Source organism: Sycon ciliatum, chromosome 13 (assembly GCF_964019385.1).
Source record: "Sycon ciliatum chromosome 13, ocSycCili1.1, whole genome shotgun sequence".
Taxonomy (NCBI): Eukaryota; Metazoa; Porifera; class Calcarea; order Leucosolenida; family Sycettidae; genus Sycon; species Sycon ciliatum.
The window spans coordinates 20,291,326-20,298,934 of record NC_088655.1 but is presented as its reverse complement, the minus strand read 5'-3'; the positions used below and the strand labels follow the sequence as shown (position 1 = coordinate 20,298,934).

General features: G+C 45.3%; 1 long non-coding RNA gene across 1 annotated transcript; it reads left to right on the top strand.

Moving 5' to 3' along the window:
• The first annotated feature begins 4,656 nt into the window (after positions 1 to 4,656).
• Positions 4,657 to 7,171, top strand: LOC135829749 (uncharacterized). Its single transcript, XR_010555909.1, has 2 exons — positions 4,657 to 4,746; positions 6,207 to 7,171. It is a non-coding gene; the product is annotated as an uncharacterized LOC135829749 (long non-coding RNA).
• The last annotated feature ends 438 nt before the right edge of the window (positions 7,172 to 7,609 follow it).

The window sequence follows — 7,609 nt, the reverse complement described above, 5'->3', positions numbered from 1 at the left end:
TGCTAGAGAAAGAGAGAAAAAAATGAACTTCGAATTACGAGTAGAGCAACTCCATCTCACTTCGAAATAAGCGCTCGAAGGACATAGTCACTGTACTGTAAACTGCTCTTCTGTACGAAGACAGAGTTCGAATTATCCAGCGGGTGCACTTTTCGTACTTCGAATTATGCATTCGAATTTAACTTGAAGTGACTTGCAGAAGATCGGTATGATGAAAAAGTTCGAATTACACGGAATCCTCGAAACTATACCGTATTCGAATTAGAGGGAGTCTACCTGTACAAGAACTTGGAATGATTCGGGAGGAGTAGAAAGGAGAACTTCGGGTGCATGATCTGGAAACCGAAAACAAAAAGTTGCACACACTTGTTTCGAGAGCAAAGCACAAAACCAGGGAAGTTAAAGACTTCTGCAAGTTTTGTTTCTCATTTTGTTCCTTGCGCTGCTCTATATCAACATATTGGAGACGTTATGAATCTCCGACATGCTGACAGGGTGCATGGGCAGGGTGCATGATTCAGTTGACGTGACTTTTCTGGAAATCATAAGTAATACCATATACAGGTGAAGTTCAGGCGCATCAACTGGAAACAGAAATGTTTTTCGAACTACATGTATATTGTATCTTATGTTGGTCATTCTGGTACCTCAATCTTTCCAAACGCAACGCAACGGACGACGGGAACGAGTGGGGGGAAACATTTATTATGTTAGACGCAACGCAATGCAACAACTACATTATGTGAGAGAGCTCGACTGAAGAGAGCGATTATTTGAAGAGACAGCTGAGAGAGCAGCAACGCAATATAAAGGGCCTGGGTAGCTATGGCAAACATGCGTGCGCAAGTAGCTACCCAGGCCAACGGAACGAAAGGTGAGAATGACGTAGTACGGGTGCATGCAGGCCAGCTAGGGTAAAAGGGTATACTGTACGGGTGGAGGTACCTAACACTTACATTGCTGCAGGCTAGGGCAGCGCAGGCTCCATCCTCGTGAATAGTAGGCTGTGCATACAGAACATCGAGCATTCCAGATGTGAATACAGGATTTCCATACAAGAACTCTCACGTAGGGTTTAGGTGCACTAGCTGCACAAACTGGTTTTGCGAGCAAGAACAGAAGCATGGAAGCTAAGACTTCTGCATGCCTTCCTCCTCCTTTATTTCTTGCGCCACTTTATATGAACATGTCGGACACGACGTGAGTGCCCTTAAATTTGCAGACTGCATGCTTAACACCGCTTGGTTTGGCCCTCGGATTCAGTTGACGGCAGCTTTTTTCCCGATCATAAGACAGTAACACTGTATGAGGTATGTACTACTAATGTGCAGCCGCGTGAATAGGCTGGGTTTCACTGAACCTGCATAAGGAGTACGATATCAAAATATACATGGAGGATAAAGGCAAAACAATCTATTTTAAAAATGTCAGATGCACAAACTCTAAAATTGCCGCTGAATCACCCGGGTGGGATCAGATTAAGGCAGCGACGTACAATTCTCTTCACCGAAATGCGACTTAAGAGAGCATGTCTGAGAATACCAAAGTATGCGTGCAAGTGGATCTCTCCGCTTTCGCTCAAAATTTGCAGGTAGGTTGCCTTTGGGGTGTGGGTCGACTGTGCAAAGCCCTTGAAAAAGTTTCTGAAGGGAACCTTGAAATTTGCATACCCCTCAAAAATGGCCGAAATATCACATTATTTATGGGTCTAGAAACGAGTCACGCCACAGCGTATACGAACAAGCTATGAACAAAACTCCATCAAGCCAGCATTGCCTCACCTTAGAAGAGTTCCTGGAGCAGTACCGCTTAGCCACGCCAGCATCCCAGAAGACGAGGTCCATCACCCCCTGACGCCACAAATGATCGTCTTGAAAATAGCCAATTTACAAGCGCTGGCAAAACAGCCAGCTACGTCCTCAATTGGCCAGAACTATACACCGGCAGATAGTAGAACACCTCTTCTAGCGCTGAGGACATGTCCCCCATCTTCCTTTTGGGGTTTTCTTGAAATAAACATTTTTGAATTTTTCCACTCGACCATGCTGAAATACGGCCAAAGTCATACCTGCGCAGGAAAGCTCGCCCCGTCGCGACGTCTCCTCAGCAATTTCTACTCCAACACTACTCCCAAGGCCGCAGAACAAAGTGTAGTTTTGACTCTGACAAGGAAAAGCAGCGGTGATCACTTGTCACTCCAAACGACAAGCTTCTCCTTGCGCCACCAATAATTTTTTGTGCGACTGTTGATGCAAAAGTGACTGAAGGCCTGAGCGCAGTTTTTGAATTTTATTGCAAGATGCACGGTGAAATCACGTGCCTTGTGACGCAAGAATGCCAAGTCGCGCGCGTGGCCCACGGTACGGCTCACGAGATTTCAGAGTCACCTTCGTCAAGTGGGCTTGTTACTCGCCTTGAACGCCCGTTGGTCTGGAAGTCATCCCACTGTTGTTACCATGGTTACTGCGCTCAAGAACACGCTGGGATTGTTGTAGGCCTACGAACCGGGACTTTCCCTGACCATATAGGTCGAAGACCAGTGAAATGATGATGAAATCACATTCTTTATGACGTAAGAAATCTCACATGCAGTTCACGCGACAAGTGCGTGCAGTCAGTGCTACTCGCGTGCCAGTCAACACAGGGACCGAGCTAGCCGCTTTTGTCGAGCATCGACATGAAAACAAGGGACTTTTACTGTTGGACTATGTTCGGGATTGCAGGAGGTAAGTGTGAAAGACGAATAACTCTCCATGCTGTACGGGGCATATTTCAACGGCTTGCTGCCATTGCAACACTCCTAGGACAGTTTGTTGGGGTACTCAGCAGTTCAAGCAGGAAATGAAGCTCATCTTACCTGGCATCATTAGGGAGGTTCTGCTATACGTGAAACGTAGAGAAATCACGTAGAGAGCAGGTGTCTGGGTTAGAGTCTACGGCTTCGCGTGTTTTGGCTCCAGATTTCTACGCGGAGATGGGGTTCTCTACGTTGTGGCACACGCAGAGAAAATGCGTACGGATTTGCTGGGTATCGATCAACTGCATGCAGAAAACTGCCAAATATGGAAGGGGAAATTCCCAGTACACATTCCACGTGACTTCTCTAGGTGAAACGTAGAGCAGAACAGCATTTCTTTACGTTACGGGAACGCGAAGAAAGTTCGCGTGATTCTTTGCGTCGCGTTCCCAAAACGTAGAGCAGAACCTCCCTATTGTCTGTTCCGAGTAGCGTTCCGGGCACTTTCACGATCGTTGGCCGCGTATCGTGATGCAGGAAGCGTCATCCTACGTCACAGAGCACGCGATCTCACCGTGCATCTTGCAATAAAATTCAAAAACTGCGCTCAGGCCTTCAGTCACTTTTGCATCAACAGTCGCACAAAAAATTATTGGTGGCGCAAGGAGAAGCTTGTCGTTTGGAGTGACAAGTGATCACCGCTGCTTTTCCTTGTCAGAGTCAACACTATACTTTGTTCTGCGGCCTTGGGAGTAGTGTTGGAGTAGAAATTGCTGAGGAGACGTCGCGGAGGGGCGAGCTTTCCTGCGCAGGTATGACTTTGGCCGTATTTCAGCATGGTCGAGTGGAAAAATTCAAAAAAGTTTATTTCAATAAAACCCCAAAAGGAAGATGGGAGACATGTCCTCAGCGCTAGAAGAGGTGTTCTACTATCTGCCGGTGTATAGTTCTGGCCAATTGAGGACGTAGCTGGCTGTTTTGCCAGCGCTTGTAAATTGGCTATTTTCAAGACGATCATTTGTGGCGTCAGGGGGTGATGGACCTCGTCTTCTGGGATGCTGGCGTGGCTAAGCGGTACTGCTCCAGGAACTCTTCTAAGGTGAGGCAATGTTGGCTTGATGGAGTTTTGTTCATAGCTTGTTCGTATACGCTGTGGCGTGACTCGTTTCTAGACCCATAAATAATGTGATATTTCGGCGATTTTTGAGGGGTATGCAAATTTCAAGGTTCCCTTCAGAAACTTTTTCAAGGGCTTTGCACAGTCGATCCACACCCCAAAGGCCACCTACCTGCAAATTTTGAGCGAAATCGGAGAGATCCACTTGCACACATACTTTGGTATTCTCAGACATGCTCTCTTAAAGCTCAAAACTGGTACCAGGGACCAGTTCCGATCACATCACTGCACTTGCATATGTGTACGTCTAGCCGCATTCGTACCGCATCATGGGCGTTGATCCAATTTGTACAACGACCCAATGATACGACAATATGAAATACACTCATAACTTGTTTATCCGGGCACTGCCCGTAACTTCGAAATGTCAGTTACCCCGAATCACATGCATTTTGAGGGGAAATGGCCATAAATAATGCCATATGTCGTCACTATTTCCAGAAAAAATGCCAAAAAAGTAGTAACATTTCCACTTAAACTCGCCCAAAGGGTGCCCGGTAGCCTGAAATGCCCGTAACTTTGGGGTCTGGATAACCGAGGTATAAGTGTACATGTATGTCTGTACACTAATTGCAATCATGCAATGTAAATACCAGACAAGTTGTACTGTATCCACCAACTGTTGAATTCCACTATGAATTGTTTTGCTTTGATCTACAGGTGTGACTGTGTTCTAAAATTAAACCCTTTGAGAACCTTTTCCTCTACTGTTGTTTCTTGCATGTGCATCCAGCGTGGCGACACTCCATTGCACAATGCCGCCAGTATAGGTACACTCGATGTGTGTCAAGCGCTGCTCGCTGCAGGGGCGGACTGCAACATCAAGAATGAGGTAAAGCACAGTGACATTGAGTGTCGTGAACGAGGATGATCATGTTCTGTGCCTGCACTGTACAATTAACGTACAAACAATCATGTGTTCCCTGACCTTTAGCCGAGTGGATTCCTGTCATCACTGGAAAATTTTCATTTACGGCCTCCTCACCCCATCAATGTGTGCAGGTCTTTGCCCCAGGGTGTTGTGTCTATTTTTATAAAAAACAGTCACGCTCCCATTGCTTGGTACATTTTTGAGGAACGCCATCGTGCCCGAATCTTTCACCTGAGCAGGTCCAGACGGACCAATAATTATGTTCCATCCATTGCACGTATGAGGGGCAAGCATGTCGAAGTAGAAAAACTCAGAACAACTTCGGGATTCCTATACAGGTGAACTTCAGGCACATGAGCTGGAAAAGGAAAAGTATTTCGAGCTACATGTATATTGTATCTTACATTGCTACAGGCTAGTGCAGCGCAGGCTCCATCCTCGTGAATAGTAGGCTGTGCATACAGGACCTCGATCATTCCAGATGTGAATACAGGATTTCCATACATGAACCCTCACGTCGGGTTGAGGTGCACTAGCTGCACAAACTGGTTTCGCGAGCAAAGAACAGAAGCACGGACGCTAAGACTTCTGCATGCCTTCCTCCTCCTTTTATTTCTTGTTTCAATAATAACAGTAACACCGTATGAGGTATGAACTACGAATGTGCAGCCGCGTGAATAGGCTGGGTTTCACTGAACCTGCATTACGAGTACGTTATAAAATTACACATGCAGGATAAAAGGCAAAAACATCCATTTTGAAAGTGACAAAAGCACAAACTCCAAAACTCCGCCTGAATCACCAGGGAGAGATCAGATTAAGGCAGTGACCAAGTACAGTTGTGAATATTGAAATCCAGCCTAAAGTGCAAAGCAGGCACCCTGGACCAGTTCTACAGTCCATTCATTGGAAACTGGCACCCTAACTTTTTGGGGTCTCTCTCACATAGTTTTAGATATCGTGAAAACAACAGTACATCCTGCATTGTGTGACCCGTGCAATTACTCCTTGCCACATTTGAGGCCAGAAAAGTCCAAGAACAGGGAAATAGAAATTCAGCCAGGTTTTACAAAATTAGGACGGGTATGCCATGGCAAAATGTATGAAGAAGCAGTTCCAAAACCCAGATTTTTGAGATTTAAAGTGAGTTTTGATCCTCAATTCGGCCCAAATCCGACTTTCAAAAGCCAACGGGCCAGTTTCCGATGAATGGACTTTAAGTACATCACTGCACTTGCACATGTGTATGTCCAGCTGCATTTTTATCACATCCTGGGGGTCTAGGGCTGTGCGAGTTCATGGCACCAAATGTGCACTTTTGGGTGGGGTTTAAACCAAGCACAACTGCACAAGTACCTGTATGACATGATGTATATACTGATAGACGTGTTACGTGTATATTGCAACTGTCTTGTATTTAGGATGGCGTCACACCGCTGGACAGAGCGAGATTCTGGAAACGTGATGCGGTTGTAGAGCTATTGAAGAAGGCCAATACAAAGACATCATGATACCTTTCCTAAGTGTAAAGTGACTATGCACACACTGCGGGTCATTTCCTGCCAGATGTAGCAACATGGCAGCTATCTTTCTCTGGCGGATCCAGAGCTTTAATCGTCACATATACATGACTTTGTATGTATTTGAGCAATGGGCAGGTAGGACTGCGGTGTTGTCTTGCTGTACCTGCCCACAATGCCAGTGCATGATACCATACATTTCTAGACATGCTAGCTTCCATTTCCTCTTCTCTTCCAAGTATCTTTTGCAGATCGTCTTGCACTCCATGCAGATCCTTACTAGAAGTTACAATGTTTGAATAGAAAATTGTACAATGTCGTCACAGTAGTGCTTTGCTAGCATTATAATTATTAGAATCAACTGACATACTATCGTCAGTGGATGTATTGTCAACACGTTTCTCCATTATTTTAATTTTATTTTTTATCAATTTGTCGTTTCAAGTCGTTTGACTAGACTATTCCGTGTATTAGCGGCCTTCGTGACTTCCATTGGAAACAGCCATCATTTTTCCCGCAATCGGTATGGTAACAAAAACTGATACCAGAGAGTAATAAAATACCGATATTTTACTACTCCCTGCTTGATGCCTATTGTTTGTAGTAGTGTGTTATACTTCAAGCACGTTTTCTACTTGCCTGCAGCAGTATTTAACAAAGTGGTATTGTTTGGCAAGTTCGGTATTTACACTGACTTGTTCGGATGTACATGTGCATCCATGTATATCAACTGTCAACCTTCTTGCTGTGAATACGTTCTGCAATGCTCACTACATGGATTATATTGATGCCTCTGCACCACATATTGTAGCTTTCACTGATTTGTACTTGCAGTAATTGCTATGATTGGTGATTTCTTGAGTCAATTTGACGCCCTGTGTTGTGCACATCCTGTAGTTAGCCCCTTCATTCTCATAAATAGCAGGCAGGCATAGTGGGATGGTCTAGGACCATGAGTTAGAAGCAGAGGCCCGGGTACCAGGTTCAAGTCCTGCTTTGAAGTGGAAGGATTTTTTCCAACCGTGTTGCGACCCACAGTTAGTTGGGAACTCGTGGCCTGGACCGAGGGAAGTATAGATGCAGCGAATGTGATTCTCGATCTTTGGCCACTTTGGTGATGGATCTTATCTGCTCGCCTCCCACCGCATTAGAAGTTGCATCTGCTCCTTGATCTGTGAGGGTGTTGGCGTCCCAGTGGATGCTGAAAATTAGGTCTCCAGCTGAGTCTAATGCGAACGAAGATAATACATAAACTCGGATACTGAGCCAGTAATAAATGTAAAAAAGAGGGGAAACACATGAGG